Below are 16422 nucleotides of genomic sequence, written 5' to 3'. Positions count from 1 at the left end.
TACTGGTCTTTTGACGAATCACAGATATTTTTCAGAGCTGATCCAATTGGTCAAAAGACCAATGAGTGAGGAAAGAAACATGCATAATTGGTCTGCCTATGTAAACACATGTAATCCATGCCATAATGCTACCCTCTAAGCAGTAGGCCAGTGCCATAATGCTACCCTCTAAGCAGTAGACCAGTACCATAATGCTACCCTCCAAGCAGTAGACCAGTACCATAATGCTACCCTCCAAGCAGCAGGCCAGTACCATAATGCTACCCTCCAAGCAGCAGGCCAGTACCATAATGCTACCCTCCAAGCAGCAGGCCAGTGCCATAATGCTACCCTCCAAGCAGCAGGCCAGTACCATAATGCTACCCTCCAAGCAGCAGGCCAGTACCATAATGCTACCCTCCAAGCAGCAGGCCAGTACCATAATGCTACCCTCCAAGCAGCAGGCCAGTACCATAATGCTACCCTCCAAGCAGCAGGCCAGTACCATAATGCTACCCTCCAAGCAGCAGGCCAGTACCATAATGCTACCCTCCAAGCAGCAGGCCAGTGCCATAATGCTACCCTCCAAGCAGCAGGCCAGTACCATAATGCTACCCTCCAAGCAGCAGGCCAGTACCATAATGCTACCCTCCAAGCAGCAGGCCAGTACCATAATGCTACCCTCCAAGCAGCAGGTGTGTTAGCTGACTGCAGCGAGCCTCATAACCCAACATAGGTAATACGTTCAGTTGATGAAAACCCAAACCTTTTTAAAGATGACGTTCATCATAGAAAATCCATCTCTGCAAAGGTCACTAGCTACTCGACGCTAAACGACTGGTCCATGTCTGTTCAGTTTTATAGTCCTAACAAGTACAGCTGTCAGCATTGTATACGTGCCAAAGATGGCCGGGACATCCCGGATCATCAAAATATAAAATGTTTTATTGTCACATACACCAGGCTAGGTCAGTGAAACGGTTTCACAGGGTGTAGCCATAGTAGTACGGCACTCCTAGATCAAATTAAGACGAAGTGCCTTGCTCAAGGGCACATCGACAGATTTTTCTCACATCGTCTGCTCAAGTATTCGAACCGGCTACTTTTTAGCTCTTTAAGCGCTAGGCTACATGCCACTTCAGAATCAGAAATTAACTTTTGTAAAGTTCCTCAACGTTTGTCTCACTTGTCCCCAATTTGTTGCTGATCAGATGAAAAGGGGGAGGGGGGGGGGGTTCCACATGAGCAAGTAAGCTAATTAATTCATTAACGTGGAGGGCCAATTAGAGGGCTGCTAATAAGCTTTGGAAGGTTGAAGGGTCATTTAATTAGCTCATTAAGGAGAAAAGAACTGGAGTGGACATATTTACCTCAGGTTGTGTCCCCATTCGCCACCCTTCCCCTGAAGTATGCATGTTTACACTGGTGTGTACACACTTCCAGGGGAAGGAAGGTCAATTGGGATGCAGCCTTTGACTCCGTTGAGGTCCTTGGACTGACTTCACTCTGCCATTTACCAGTAGGGAGCAGTGGTCACCAGTAAATATTATAGATTAAAGCCAAACAACATTTCTGAACTGGTTTTATTTAACCACTAGGCTACGTGGGGCGGCAGGTGGTTAGAGCATCGTGGCCAGTAACTGGAAGGTTGCTGGATCAAATAGAATCTGTCGTTCTGCCCCTGAACAGGCAGTCAACCCACTGTTCCCCTGAACAAGGCAGTCAACCCACTGTTCCCCTGAACAAGGCAGTCAACCCACTGTTCCTAGGCCGTCATTGTAAATAAGAATTTGTTCTTAACAAACTTACCTAGTTAAATAAAGGTAAAAGTGACTTCTCTCCAAACAACATGAACTGAACTGGTATTCTATCTCTCCAACATGAACTGAACTGGTATTCTATCTCTCCAACATGAACTGAACTGGTATTATATCTCTCCAAACAACATGAACTGAACTGGTATTCTATCTCTCCAACATGAACTGAACTGGTATTCTATCTCTCCAACATGAACTGAACTGGTATTCTATCTCTCCAACATGAACTGAACTGGTATTCTATCTCTCCAACATGAACTGAACTGGTATTCTATCTCTCCAACATGAACTGAACTGGTATTCTATCTCTCCAACATGAACTGAACTGGTATTATATCTCTCCAAACAACATGAACTGAACTGGTATTCTATCTCTCCAACATGAACTGAACTGGTATTCTATCTCTCCAACATGAACTGAACTGGTATTCTATCTCTCCAACATGAACTGAACTGGTATTCTTTCTCTCCAAACAACATGAACTGAACTGGTATTCTATCTCTCCAAACAACATGAACTGAACTGGTATTCTATCTCTCCAAACAACATGAACTGAACTGGTATTCTATCTCTCCAACATGAACTGAACTGGCATTCTATCTCTCCAACATGAACTGAACTGGTATTATATCTCTCCAAACAACATGAACTGAACTGGTATTCTATCTCTCCAACATGAACTGAACTGGTATTCTATCTCTCCAAACAACATGAACTGAACTGGTATTATATCTCTCCAACATGAACTGAACTGGTATTCTATCTCTCCAAACAACATGAACTGAACTGGTATTCTATCTCTCCAACATGAACTGAACTGGTATTCTATCTCTCCAACATGAACTGAACTGGTGTTCTATCTCTCCAAACAACATGAACTGAACTGGTATTCTATCTCTCCAACATGAACTGAACTGGTATTCTATCTCTCCAACATGAACTGAACTGGTGTTCTATCTCTCCAACATGAGCTGAACTGGTATTCTATCTCTCCAAACAACATGAACTGAACTGGTATTCTATCTCTCCAAACAACATGAACTGAACTGGTATTCTATCTCTCCAACATGAACTGAACTGGTATTCTATCTCTCCAAACAACATGAACTGAACTGGTATTCTATCTCTCCAACATGAACTGAACTGGTATTCTATCTCTCCAACATGAACTGAACTGGTGTTCTATCTCTCCAACATGAGCTGAACTGGTATTCTATCTCTCCAAACAACATGAACTGAACTGGTATTCTATCTCTCCAACATGAACTGAACTGGTATTCTATCTCTCCAAACAACATGAACTGAACTGGTATTCTATCTCTCCAAACAACATGAACTGAACTGGTATTCTATCTCTCCAACATGAACTGAACTGGTATTCTATCTCTCCAAACAACATGAACTGAACTGGTATTCTATCTCTCCAACATGAACTGAACTGGTATTCTATCTCTCCAACATGAACTGAACTGGTATTCTATCTCTCCAAACAACATGAACTGAACTGGTATTCTATCTCTCCAACATGAACTGAACTGGTATTCTATCTCTCCAAACAACATGAACTGAACTGGTATTCTATCTCTCCAACATGAACTGAACTGGTATTCTATCCCTCCAACATGAACTGAACTGGTATTCTATCTCTCCAACATGAGCTGAACTGGTATTCTATCTCTCCAAACAACATGAACTGAACTGGTATTCTATCTCTCCAACATGAGCTGAACTGGTATTCTATCTCTCCAAACAACATGAACTGAACTGGTATTCTATCTCTCCAACATGAGCTGAACTGGTATTCTATCTCTCCAAACAACATGAACTGAACTGGTATTCTATCTCTCCAAACAACATGAACTGAACTGGTATTCTATCTCTCCAACATGAACTGAACTGGTATTCTATCTCTCCAAACAACATGAACTGAACTGGTATTCTATCTCTCCAAACAACATGAACTGAACTGGTATTCTATCTCTCCAAACAACATGAACTGAACTGGTATTCTATCTCTCCAAACAACATGAACTGAACTGGTATTATATCTCTCCAACATGAACTGAACTGGTATTCTATCTCTCCAACATGAACTGAACTGGTATTCTATCTCTCCAAACAACATGAACTGAACTGGTATTCTATCTCTCCAACATGAACTGAACTGGTATTCTATCTCTCCAAACAACATGAACTGAACTGGTATTCTATCTCTCCAACATGAACTGAACTGGTATTCTATCTCTCCAACATGAACTGAACTGGTATTCTATCTCTCCAAACAACATGAACTGAACTGGTATTCTATCTCTCCAACATGAACTGAACTGGTATTCTATCTCTCCAACATGAACTGAACTGGTATTCTATCTCTCCAACATGAACTGAACTGGTATTCTATCTCTCCAAACAACATGAACTTATCTCTGAAACTGCAACTAAAACCAAACAATGACAGAGAAAGACTATCAGGTACTTAGGTCCCACTTCATTGGATAGTCCTTGAAAATGTTCTATATATGCTGGAACTAGCAGCAACAGCTCTATGCTTGGTGAGTGTGTGCTCTGTGTGGATTATGTGAGGGAGCTAATGATTGTAGTGTCTGGAATGTGTGATGCTGGTGTGCCCTGATAGGAGAGCTCTACTCTGGGAGAACACTGTAGGTGGGGCTTAGTCCCTCTGGTGTGGCCTGATAGGAGAGCTCTACTCTGGGAGAACACTGTAGGTGGGGCTTAGTCCCTCTGGTGTGCCCTGATAGTAGAGCTCTCTTCTGGGAGAGCACTGTAGGTGGGGCTTAGTCCCTCTGGTGTGGCCTGATAGGAGAGCTCTACTCTGGGAGAACACTGTAGGTGGGGCTTAGTCCCTCTGGTGTGCCCTGATAGTAGAGCTCTCTTCTGGGAGAGCACTGTAGGTGGGGCTTAGTCCCTCTGGTGTGGCCTGATCGGAGAGCTCTACACTGGGAGAACACTGTAGGTGGGGCTTAGTCCCTCTGGTGTGCCCTGATAGGAGAGCTCTACTCTGGGAGAACACTGTAGGTGGGGCTTAGTCCCTCTGGTGTGCCCTGATAGGAGAGCTCTCCTCTGGGAGAACACTGTAGGTGGGGCTTAGTCCCTCTGGTGTGCCCTGATAGGAGAGCTCTACTCTGGGAGAACACTGTAGGTGGGGCTTAGTCCCTCTGGTGTGGCCTGATAGGAGAGCTCTCCTCTGGGAGAACACTGTAGGTGGGGCTTAGTCCCTCTGGTGTGGCCTGATAGGAGAGCTCTCCTCTGAGAGAACACTGTAGGTGGGGCTTAGTCCCTCTGTTGTGGCCTGATAACTCAGGTTGGCTGTGGATACCAGTCAGAGGAAACAAGTTCATAGTCTAAGGTAATGTTCTGTTCTGTTAATCAGTGATAATGGTATACCTGGGGGGAAAAAAGCACATACTGTAAGGGCAAAATCATTTCAAACCTCAAGGTAAAATCCTATAAATCTAGATGATGGTAGCCTACATCTATTCTGATGCAATCAACTGTGGTTATAGGTCTAACAGGTCACACTACGTCTCAGTTATATTAGACTGAGTAGTCCCTGGTCCTTTAGACTGAGTGGTCCCTGGTCCTTTAGACTGAGTAGTCCCTGGTCCTTTAGACTGAGTGGTCCCTGGTCCTTTAGACTGAGTGGTCCCTGGTCCTTTAGACTGAGTGGTCCCTGGTCCTTTAGACTGAGTGGTCCCTGGTCCTTTAGACTGAGTGGTCCCTGGTCCTTTAGACTGAGTGGTCCCTGGTCCTTTAGACTGAGTAGTCCCTGGTCCTTTAGACTGAGTAGTCCCTGGTCCTTTAGACTGAGTGGTCCCTGGTCCTTTGGACTGAGTGGTCCCTGGTCCTTTGGACAGAGTGGTCCCTGGTCCTTTAGACTGAGTGGTCCCTGGTCCTTTAGACTGAGTAGTCCCTGGTCCTTTAGACTGAGTGGTCCCTGGTCCTTTAGACTGAGTGGTCCCTGGTCCTTTAGACTGAGTGGTCCCTGGTCCTTTAGACTGAGTGGTCCCTGGTCCTTTAGACTGAGTAGTCCCTGGTCCTTTAGACTGAGTGGTCCCTGGTCCTTTAGACTGAGTGGTCCCTGGTCCTTTGGACTGAGTGGTCCCTGGTCCTTTGGACAGAGTAGTCCCTGGTCCTTTAGACTGAGTGGTCCCTGGTCCTTTAGACTGAGTAGTCCCTGGTCCTTTAGACTGAGTGGTCCCTGGTCCTTTAGACTGAGTGGTCCCTGGTCCTTTAGACTGAGTGGTCCCTGGTCCTTTAGACTGAGTGGTCCCTGGTCCTTTAGACTGAGTGGTCCCTGGTCCTTTAGACTGAGTAGTCCCTGGTCCTTTAGACTGAGTAGTCCCTGGTCCTTTAGACTGAGTGGTCCCTGGTCCTTTAGACTGAGTAGTCCCTGGTCCTTCGGACTGAGTGGTCCCTGGTCCTTTGGACAGAGTGGTCCCTGGTCCTTTGGACAGAGTAGTCCCTGGTCCTTTGGACTGAGTAGTCCCTGGTCCTTTGGACTGAGTAGTCCCTGGTCCTTTGGACTGAGTAGTCCCTGGTCCTTTGGACTGAGTAGTCCCTGGTCCTTTAGACTGAGTAGTCCCTGTTTTGTGTGGGGTCTTATTGAAGGAGTACGGCCAGCCCATAGCCCTGATATGGCTAGCTTATGGTGTCATAGACAGCTACACTCTTAGGAAGAAAAAAAACAGGTTCTAAGAAGCTTATGGTGTCATAGACAGCTACACTCTTAGGAAGAAAAAAAACAGGTTCTAAGAAGCTTATGGTGTCATAGACAGCTACACTCTTAGGAAGAAAAAAAACAGGTTCTAAGAAGCTTATGGTGTCATAGACAGCTACACTCTTAGGAAGAAAAAAAACAGGTTCTAAGAAGCTTATGATGTCATAGACAGCTACACTCTTAGGAAGAAAAAAAACAGGTTCTAAGAAGCTTATGATGTCATAGACAGCTACACTCTTAGGAAGAAAAAAAAACAGGTTCTAAGAAGCTTATGGTGTCATAGACAGCTACACTCTTAGGAAGAAAAAAAAACAGGTTCTAAGAAGTTTATGATGTCATAGACAGCTACACTCTTAGGAAGAAAAAAAACAGGTTCTAAGAAGCTTATGATGTCATAGACAGCTACACTCTTAGGAAGAAAAAAAACAGGTTCTAAGAAGCTTATGATGTCATAGACAGCTACACTCTTAGGAAGAAAAAAACAGGTTCTAAGAAGCTTATGATGTCATAGACAGCTACACTCTTAGGAAGAAAAAAACAGGTTCTAAGAAGCTTATGATGTCATAGACAGCTACACTCTTAGGAAGAAAAAAAAACAGGTTCTAAGAAGCTTATGGTGTCATAGACAGCTACACTCTTAGGAAGAAAAAAAAACAGGTTCTAAGAAGCTTATGATGTCATAGACAGCTACACCCTTAGGAAGAAAAAAAACAGGTTCTAAGAAGCTTATGATGTCATAGACAGCTGCACTCTTAGGAAGAAAAAAAACAGGTTCTAAGAAGCTTATGATGTCATAGACAGCTACACTCTTAGGAAGAAAAAAAACAGGTTCTAAGAAGCTTATGATGTCATAGACAGCTACACTCTTAGGAAGAAAAAAAAACAGGTTCTAAGAAGTTTTAATTGTCCGTCCCCATAGAAGAACCCATCAGCAGCAGTGGGCTGGCTGAACTGGGACTTTAGAACTGACCTATCCCCTCCGTGTTAGTTCCCGGTGTCCCTCTGCAAGAGGTAGGAGGGGGCAGAGGCAGGCACTCAGGAGCCTCCTCAACACTTTACCTCCCACTAGCCACCCTGCTCAACGGCCGACATGACCAGCACTCAGGTACGACTCACTACTGAACTTTACACATTAACGTAACTCTGTGTCTTTTAAGGTAAGATGTACGCTATAGCTTTATTCTGCAGAAACACTAAACACGTTTGAGTTTGTTCTACAACTCAAGAAAGGTCTGGCGTGTGATGAAGCGATCTGATTTTGTCCGAATACTCATAATTACCATGAGGTTGTAGGCAGCATTCCCGAGTTCATGTGAGGGTTAAGGACCACTTGAAATGACTTGACTTGAGTATTTTAGAGGTTGTGTTTTGGCGGAGAGACAGGAGTGGACCCGATACAACCGGTTATTTCATGGCAAATTTTAAACTTAATCAACAATTTAACCTTAAAAACACAAAGCGGGTTCATTTTTAAAAGACTTCTCTTGAATCCGTTTGTCAGATTACCATCCAAGCAATCATTAAACATGTTTTTCCCTCTGCCCAGAGCTGGAATTAAAGCAGCAAAATGCTATTTATATGCAAATATAAATAAATAAATAAATCAATAGCTTCCCGCACTAATAGAATCTTACCGGTGCTGCTGGCTGAAAGACTGAATGAATTACCACAACAACAGAAAGACTCATTCTAATGAACACGAATGTTTAGATTCATTCTCAGTTTGGAAACGTCATTTAAAAGGTTTTTAAAAGCTATTTTCTGTCTCCTGGCTCTTCCACAGTAGACATGAGGACACCAGCAGCGTCCTGAGAGACAGAGACACACTTCATGGAAGGAACAAGAGGTTGGTGAGGGGGGTTTACAATATATTGATGCAAAAAAAAACATGTGTTTTTTTGAAGTTATGAGTTTTTATGTCTCTAAAGAAATTGTCCAATATCAGGATTGTATATACGTTGTGGATAAACAACGTTTCTTTTTCTCTAGGGAAGTTGAACACATACTACACAATATCAGGATTGGATAAACGTTGAGGATAAACAACGTTTCTTTATCTCTAGGGAAGTTGAACACATACTACACTATCAGGATTGGATAAACAATGTTTCTTTATCTCTAGGGAAGTTGAACACATACTACACAATATCAGGATTGGATAAACAATGTTTCTTTATCTCTAGGGAAGTTGAACACATACTACACTATCAGGATTGGATAAACAATGTTTCTTTATCTCTAGGGAAGTTGAACACATACTACACAATATCAGGATTGGATATTCCTTGATGCTGCAGATAGTTTCAAGTTGTTTATTGACATTGTTTATCTCCTATAAAAGTTGTACAAAGTGTAGCTTCATCGGTACCAAGGATCTATATAACCCTGCTTCCTCGTCCATTCTGAGGAAACATCCATGTATCTTGTGGACAGGCCCTCTGATCAGCAACACTTCCTTAAGATGCACCTCCCCAGGATCATGAAGAGAACCCAGTCACCCCACAGAGAGACCGTTTCCCCTGTCCTCTCATACTACTCAGAGCCAGCCTACCTGCAGCACCGTAAGGTAGAGTACAGGAACAGCAGCTACTAAGTCATCTTCATACAGATGCTATCCTCTCTTCTAACACTCCGGAATAGGGTTTAGGGAAAGCACAGGCTTCTTGAAGAGATCAATACACAGTGGTTGATTTGTTTAGATCCCAAATTCACCCCCCCCCCCCCCTGTCTTCGACCCTCTTACGCCCTTCCTGTAGATCTGGAAAGAGGGGTTTAAGACAGAGCATCATATGAACACAACCCCCCCCCCCCCCCCCCCTGTCTTCGACCCTCTACGCCCTTCCTGTAGATCTGGAAAGAGGGGTTTAAGACAGAGCATCATATGAACACAACCCCCCCCCCCCCCTCTGTCTTCAACCCTCTACGCCCTTCCTGTAGATCTGGAAAGAGGGGTTTCAGACAGAGCATCATATGAACACAACCCCCCCCCCTCTGTCTTCAACCCTCTACGCCCTTCCTGTAGATCTGGAAAGAGGGGTTTAAGACAGAGCATCATATGAACACAACCCCCACTGTCTTCGACCCTCTACGCCCTTCCTGTAGATCTGGAAAGAGGGGTTTCACACAGAGCATCATATGAACACAACCCCCCTGTCTTCGACCCTCTACCCCCTTCCTGTAGATCTGGAAAGAGGGGTTTAAGACAGAGCATCATATGAACACAACCCCCCCCCTCTGTCTTCGACCCTCTACGCCCTTCCTGTAGATCTGGAAAGAGGGGTTTAAGACAGAGCATCATATGAACACAACCCCCCCCCCTCTGTCTTCGACCCTCTACCCCCTTCCTGTAGATCTGGAAAGAGGGGTTTCAGACAGAGCATCATATGAACACAACCCCCCACCCCCTCTGTGTTTTCATTTGGTTCAGGATGTGACTAGAGATCTGGCCTCGCTGCCTGGTGCAACGAGAAGAGGAGCCCTGGATGAGGAAGACCAGGAAGAGACGCTGAGCCTACGGAGCATGCCCGGTATGACAAGCGCCCTGAGTCACGCCTCAAAGGTGAAAAGGTCACGGGGCTTCCCGAAGAGACACACCATCCCCGAGCTCAGACTGCCCCCTGTTACGAAGATTCACCCTGACCCCAGGTACTTCCTCCTTTCATTGACATGTTTCTCTCAAGGCCACTCCTCGCCATGCAACACTTCCTGTCCCTGAGAGGAAATGCTTTGGATAGAACTGGAGTCAATATGACCCCATGTCTATATGACCCCAGGTACTTCCTCCTTTCATTGACATGTTTCTCTCAAGGCCACTCCTCGCCATGCAACACTTCCTGTCCCTGAGAGGAAATGCTTTGGATAGAACTGGAGTCAATATGACCCCATGTCTATATGACCCCAGGTACTTCCTCCTTTCATTGACATGTTTCTCTCAAGGCCACTCCTCGCCATGCAACACTTCCTGTCCCTGAGAGGAAATGCTTTGGATAGAACTGGAGTCAATATGACCCCATGTCTATATGACCCCAGGTACTTCCTCCTTTCATTGACATGTTTCTCTCAAGGCCACTCCTCGCCATGCAACACTTCCTGTCCCTGAGAGGAAATGCTTTGGATAGAACTGGAGTCAATATGATCCCATGTCTATATGACCCCAGGTACTTCCTCCTTTCATTGACATGTTTCTCTCAAGGCCACTCCTCGCCATGCAACACTTCCTGTCCCTGAGAGGAAATGCTTTGGATAGAACTGGAGTCAATATGACCCCAGGTACTTCCTCCTTTCATTGACATGTTTCTCTCAAGGCCACTCCTCGCCATGCAACACTTCCTGTCCCTGAGAGGAAATGCTTTGGATAGAACTGGAGTCAATATGACCCCATGTCTATATGACCCCAGGTACTTCCTCCTTTCATTGACATGTTTCTCTCAAGGCCACTCCTCGCCATGCAACACTTCCTGTCCCTGAGAGGAAATGCTTTGGATAGAACTGGAGTCAATATGACCCCAGGTACTTCCTCCTTTCATTGACATGTTTCTCTCAAGGCCACTCCTCGCCATGCAACACTTCCTGTCCCTGAGAGGAAATGCTTTGGATAGAACTGGAGTCAATATGACCCCATGTCTATATGACCCCAGGTACTTCCTCCTTTCATTGACATGTTTCTCTCAAGGCCACTCCTCGCCATGCAACACTTCCTGTCCCTGAGAGGAAATGCTTTGGATAGAACTGGAGTCAATATGACCCCATGTCTATATGAGTCAATATGACCCCATGTCTATATGACCCCAGGTACTTCCTCCTTTCATTGACATGTTTCTCTCAAGGCCACTCCTCGCCATGCAACACTTCCTGTCCCTGAGAGGAAATGCTTTGGATTGAACTGGAGTCAATATGACCCAATGTCTGTATGAGTCAATATGACCCCACGTCTATATGAGTCAATATGACCCCATGTCTATATGACCCCATGTCTATATGACCCCATGTCTATATGAGTCAATATGACCCCATGTCTATATGAGTCAATATGACCCCATGTCTATATGAGTCAATATGACCCCATGTCTATATGAGTCAATATGACCCCATGTCTATATGAGGCAATATGACCCCATGTCTATATGAGGCAATATGACCCCATGTCTATATGAGGCAATATGACCCCATGTCTGTATGAGTCAATATGACCCCATGTCTGTATGAGTCAATATGACCCCATGTCTGTATGACCCCATGTCTATATGAGTCAATATGACCCCATGTCTGTATGAGTCAATATGACCCCATGTCTGTATGAGTCAATATGACCCCATGTCTGTATGAGTCAATATGACCCCATGTCTATATGAGTCAATATGACCCCATGTCTATATGAGTCAATATGACCCCATGTCTATATGAGTCAATATGACCCCATGTCTGTATGAGTCAATATAACCCCATGTCTGTATGAGTCAATATGACCCCATGTCAATATGACCCCATGTCTATATGAGTCAATATGACCCCATGTCTATATGAGTCAATATGACCCCATGTCTGTATGAGTCAATATAACCCCATGTCTGTATGAGTCAATATGACCCCATGTCTATATGACCCCATGTCTATATGAGTCAATATGACCCCATGTCTGTATGAGTCAATATGACCCCATGTCTGTATGAGTCAATATGACCCCATGTCTGTATGAGTCAATATGACCCCATGTCTGTATGAGTCAATATAACCCCATGTCTGTATGAGTCAATATGACCCCATGTCTATATGAGGCAATATGACCCCATGTCTATATGAGGCAATATGACCCCATGTCTGTATGAGTCAATATGACCCCATGTCTGTATGAGTCAATATGACCCCATGTCTGTATGAGTCAATATGACCCCATGTCTGTATGAGTCAATATGACCCCATGTCTGTATGAGTCAATATGACCCCATGTCTGTATGAGTCAATATAACCCCATGTCTGTATGAGTCAATATGACCCCATGTCTATATGAGTCAATATGACCCCATGTCTATATGAGGCAATATGACCCCATGTCTATATGAGGCAATATGACCCCATGTCTATATGAGGCAATATGACCCCATGTCTATATGAGGCAATATGACCCCATGTCTATATGAGGCAATATGACCCCATGTCTATATGAGGCAATATGACCCCATGTCTATATGAGGCAATATGACCCCATGTCTATATGAGGCAATATGACCCCATGTCTATATGAGGCAATATGACCCCATGTCTGTATGAGTCAATATGACCCATTGTCTATATGAGTCAATATGACCCATTGTCTATATGAGTCAATATGACCCATTGTCTGTATGAGTCAATATGACCCCATGTCTATATGAGTCAATATGACCCCATGTCTATATGAGGCAATATGACCCCATGTCTGTATGAGTCAATATGACCCCATGTCTGTATGAGTCAATATGACCCCATGTCTGTATGAGTCAATATGACCCCATGTCTGTATGAGTCAATATGACCCCATGTCTGTATGAGTCAATATGACCCCATGTCTGTATGAGTCAATATAACCCCATGTCTGTATGAGTCAATATGACCCCATGTCTATATGAGTCAATATGACCCCATGTCTATATGAGGCAATATGACCCCATGTCTATATGAGGCAATATGACCCCATGTCTATATGAGGCAATATGACCCCATGTCTATATGAGGCAATATGACCCCATGTCTATATGAGGCAATATGACCCCATGTCTATATGAGGCAATATGACCCCATGTCTATATGAGGCAATATGACCCCATGTCTGTATGAGTCAATATGACCCATTGTCTATATGAGTCAATATGACCCATTGTCTATATGAGTCAATATGACCCATTGTCTGTATGAGTCAATAAGACCCCATGTGTATACACAGAGTACACCAAACATTAAGAACCTAATAGTGAGTTGCAACCCCCCCTTTCACACTCAGAACAGCATCAATTGGTCAGGGCGTGGACTCTACAAGGTGTTGAAAGCGTTCCACAGGGATGCTGACCCATGTTGACTCCAGTGCTTCCCACAGATGTGTCAAGTTGCCTGGAAATCCTTTGGGTGGTGGACCATTCTGGATACACACAGGAGACTACTGAGAGTGAAAACCCAGCAGCGTTGCAGTTCTTGACACAAACCTGTGCACCTGGCACCTACTACAACTTCCTGTTCAAAGGCACTTACATCTTGTGTCTTGCCCATTCACCCTCTGAATGGCTCACATACACAACCTATGTCTCAATTGTCTCAAGGCTTAAAGATCTTTCTTTAACCTGACTCCTCCCCTTGATCTACACTGATTGAAGTGGGTTTAACAGGTGACATCAATAAGGGATCATATCTTTCACCTGGATTCACCTGGTCAGTCTGTAGTATGACATGGAAAGAGCAGGTGTTCCTAATATTTTATCACTCAGTACATGTGTTTTTATGTTTGTCATAGAGTCAGTCTGGAATTGAGGGGTACTGGCTACCTGAGATGTTCCAGACTTCCACCCATCATCAAATCTACCAGAACCCATGAGCCTCTGCACCAGGAAAGACCCCCAGGTCCAGCTGGGTACAGGTTAGATACCTTTCTCAATGTAGGTTCTAACTAATTACTCACGGCCCAATGTGAGGAAGAGGAGCTACTCACACAGTAACTCTACAGGGGCGTCAGGACACACCCCTGGGGGACCCCGCCACAGTACTGCTAATAATGGAGTCTCACGCTTCTCCCCCCCCCCCAGGTATAGTCTACATACAGCAATCATCACTCCCCAGGTATAGTCTACATACAGTAATCATCCCTCCCTAGGTATAGTCTACATACAGCAATCATCCCTCCCCAGGTATAGTCTACATACAGCAATCATCCCTCCCCAGGTATAGTCTACATACAGCAATCATCCCTCCCCAGGTATAGTCTACATACAGTAATTATCCCTCCCCAGGTATAGTCTACATACAGCAATCATCCCTCCCCAGGTATAGTCTACATACAGCAATCATCCCTCCCCAGGTATAGTCTACATACAGCAATCATCCCTCCCCAGGTATAGTCTACATATAGCAATCATCCCTCCCCAGGTATAGTCTACATACAGTAATCATCCCTCCCCAGGTATAGTCTACATACAGTAATCTGTTTTCACAGCTTTAGCTCCTCTAAATATGAGTGTCTTGCTCGTTAAATTCATGGCAACAAATGAAAAGAGAGGTGAAGAGGAGAAAGAAGTGCCTCGTCAATATCTCCGGCAGCAGACACACGCGGTCTCATTTTCTGCTTATTAATGATTTAAAGGCTGGTTAGTCTGCTGCCTGAGGCAGGAGGAGAAAGGGGGAAGCAGGGCGGAAAGAGGGGGATGCAGGGCAGAAAGAGGGGGAAGCAGGGGGAGAGGAACTCTGAGACATTCATTTAACTATCTGGTGCGAGAAAGAGGGAGAGAGCAGTTGGAGAGAGAGGTTAAGAGCCTGAGCAGAACTGGAGAGTTGTGAGGGCCATGCAGATTACACACTCATATACACACACCACACACACACACACACACACACACACCACAATCACCTCTAGCATGGAACGCAGTTGGACTAATAAAATGGGCGTAAAGTGCCTCAATATAAAATAAAAAGGAAGAAGTGCCTCTGGAATGCAAACAGCCAATAGGAGGGCAAGCTTTCTGTCAAACAGCCAATAGGAGGGCTAGCTTTCTGTCGAACAGCCAATAGGAGGGCTAGCTTTCTGTCAAACAGCCAATAGGAGGGCTAGCTTTCTGTCGCACAGCCAATAGGGAGGGCTAGCTTTCTGTCGCACAGCCAATAGGGAGGGCTAGCTTTCTGTCGCACAGCCAATACGGAGGGCTAGTTTTCTGTCGCACAGCTAATTCGGAGGGCTAGCTTTCTGTCAAACAGCCAATACGGAGGGCTAGCTTTCTGTCGCACAGCCAATACGGAGGGCTAGCTTTCTGTCGCACAGCCAATACGGAGAGCTAGCTTTCTGTCGCACAGCCAATACGGAGGGCTAGCTTTCTGTCAAACAGCCAATACGGAGGGCTAGCTTTCTGTCAAACAGCCAATACGGAGGGCTAGCTTTCTGTCGCACAGCCAATACGGAGGGCTAGCTTTCTGTCGCACAGCCAATACGGAGGGCTAGCTTTCTGTCGCACAGCCAATACGGAGGGCTAGCTTTCTGTCGTACAGCCAATACGGAGGGCTAGCTTTCTGTCGCGCAGCCAATACGGAGGGCTAGCTTTCTGTCGCACAGCCAATACGGAGGGCTAGCTTTCTGTCGCACAGCCAATACGGAGGGCTAGCTTTCTGTCCAACAGCCAATACGGAGGGCTAGCTTTCTGTCAAACAGCCAATAAGGAGGGCTAGCTTTCTCGTAAAAGCCTGAAATTAGATTATTTATTTAATACTATCTACACCACCTCGGATTTACCAGAGTAAATTTCATTATGTCTCCATTTTTGCCCCAAATAATCCATTAACTATAAGTGATATTGGAGTTTCGGTGTTCCTTTTTGGATAAAGTTAAAATGTCATATCATTAGTGGAGCAAACAAACTGCTTGTGATTGAAGTATTTTATTGGTCTTTTATTGAATTGAGATATCCACCCCTGACACGATAATGAGAAGATTCAGAACAAGTCATAAAACCGAGGATGGATCTCTCCAGGGGTATAAAACACGAGCTTGTTTAGGAGAATACACCGTGCTGCTGTGTTCACTCTGCAAACTGACTCTGACAATAAATGTCAATGTACAACATATTAATACTAGAAAATGCCAGCCATTTTTTTCACACACAGAGAGAAAACATGAAATCCCTTTTAAACATGTTAGAAATCAGAGCACCTACATGTCC

General features: G+C 44.7%; 1 long non-coding RNA gene across 1 annotated transcript; it reads left to right on the top strand.

Moving 5' to 3' along the window:
• The first annotated feature begins 8319 nt into the window (after positions 1-8319).
• On the top strand, positions 8320-10045 carry LOC135537460 (uncharacterized). The gene is made up of 3 exons (XR_010455223.1): positions 8320-8381; positions 8969-9101; positions 9963-10045. It is a non-coding gene; the product is annotated as an uncharacterized LOC135537460 (long non-coding RNA).
• Positions 10046-16422: the final 6377 nt, after the last annotated feature.

This window comes from Oncorhynchus masou, unplaced genomic scaffold (assembly GCF_036934945.1).
Source record: "Oncorhynchus masou masou isolate Uvic2021 unplaced genomic scaffold, UVic_Omas_1.1 unplaced_scaffold_785, whole genome shotgun sequence".
Lineage (NCBI taxonomy): Eukaryota > Metazoa > Chordata > Actinopteri > Salmoniformes > Salmonidae > Oncorhynchus > Oncorhynchus masou.
This window is presented reverse-complemented; position numbering and strand designations above follow the sequence as displayed.